General features: G+C 40.0%; 1 pseudogene; it reads left to right on the forward strand.

The window, feature by feature from the left end:
* The first annotated feature begins 416 nt into the window (after positions 1-416).
* On the forward strand, positions 417-1375 carry LOC114200301 (olfactory receptor 2T29-like; annotated as a pseudogene).
* Positions 1376-1667: the final 292 nt, after the last annotated feature.

Genomic DNA, 1667 nt, shown 5'->3' on the forward strand with positions numbered 1-1667 from the left:
ATTAACTAATTAGAATTTAAATAAAAACTTAAAAAAATGAAGGTCCCCTGAAGATTTGAAAAAAATAAAAATAAAAATAAGCATGCTTATAGTGTTTTTGGTTTTTTTGGGGAAAATGTATACCCAGAAGTGGAACCATTAAAGTGCTGATATTTTTGACCCACTGCTGTGAATTCTTAGATTTCTAGTAAGTTTGTTCAATTATAGGTAATTTATAATCCTAAAATTTACAGGTCCTTGGAACTTCCCCTCATTGGCACACTGGGTTGCCATATGTAAACATGCAAACACACACACACACACACACACACACACACTCACACACTCAAGCTCACTAAACATTTATATCAGGTGCTCGTATCCCAGGAATGATCTATTAACTCCACAGCTCTCCTTGGTGATCCAGATGAAATCCAATGGATAATACCACTTGGGTGGCCAACCATACTGGACGATCAGATTTTGACCTAGTGGGACTCTTCAGTCAATTCAAGTACCCAGCTCTCCTTTGTGTGGTCATTTTTGTGGTTTTCCTGATGGCCTTGTCTGGAAACACCATCCTGATCCTTCTGATCCACTGTGATGCTCACCTTCATAACCCCATGTACTTTTTTATCACCCAGTTGTCACTCATGGATGTGATGTACATTTCTGTCACTGTGCCCAAGATGCTCATGGACCAGGTCATGGGTGTGAAAGAGATCTCAGGCCCTGAGTGTGGGATGCAGATGTTTATTTGACACTAGTAGGTTCAGAATTTTTCCTTCTAGCTGCCATGGCCTATGACCGATATGTGGCCATCTGCCATCCACTCCGTTATCCTATCCTCATGAACCATAGGGTGTGTCTCCTCTTGGTGTCTTCCTCGTGGCTTCTGGGATCTGTGGATGGATTTATGCTCACACCTGTTACCATGACCTTCCCCTTCTGCAGATCCCAGGAGATCCACCATTTCTTCTGTGAGGTCCCTGCTGTAATGAAGCTCTCCTTCTCAGACACTTCCCTCTATGAGACAATCATGTACCTGTGTTGTGTCCTCATGCTCCTCATCCCTTTGACAGCCATTTCAAGCTCCTATTCTTTCATCCTCTTCACCATCCACAGGATGAACTCAGCAGAGGGACGGAAGAAGGCCTTTGCCACTTGTTCTTCCCACATTATGATGGTCATCCTCTTCAATGGGGCTGCAATCTATAACAGCATGCTCCCCACCTCCTACCACATCCCCAAGAAGGACATGATTGTATCTGTCTTTTATACCATACTCACTCCTGTTCTAAATCCTTTAATTTATAGTCTTAGGAATAAGGATGTTACAAGGGCTCTAAAAAAAATGTTGAATGTGGGATCTGTCTTACAGGAAACTATGAAGTAGGGAATATTTGTACTAATGTTTTTTTTTTCTTCACTTTACAAATGAAAACTTTAGGATCCTATGCCAATGTGTTTCTTAAGATTCTTATAACATGATTTGTCGTCACCTATTCGTCCCTTTTGAAGGAATTGTGTCCCTGTACTGGAAATTAATTCCTTTTTATACTTCTGCATTCAAAATATTTGTACAATTGTATTATAGCCATGTTATCTTTTTCTGAGTAATCATATTCTTAAGAAATACATAATGAAATATTTAGAAACAAAATCATAAGGTGTGCAACTGATGAGAG

Source organism: Eumetopias jubatus, unplaced genomic scaffold (assembly GCF_037043125.1).
Source record: "Eumetopias jubatus isolate StellerSeaLion01/CBP00866 unplaced genomic scaffold, mEumJub1_p1.0 scaffold_5, whole genome shotgun sequence".
In the NCBI taxonomy this organism is placed as follows: domain Eukaryota; kingdom Metazoa; phylum Chordata; class Mammalia; order Carnivora; family Otariidae; genus Eumetopias; species Eumetopias jubatus.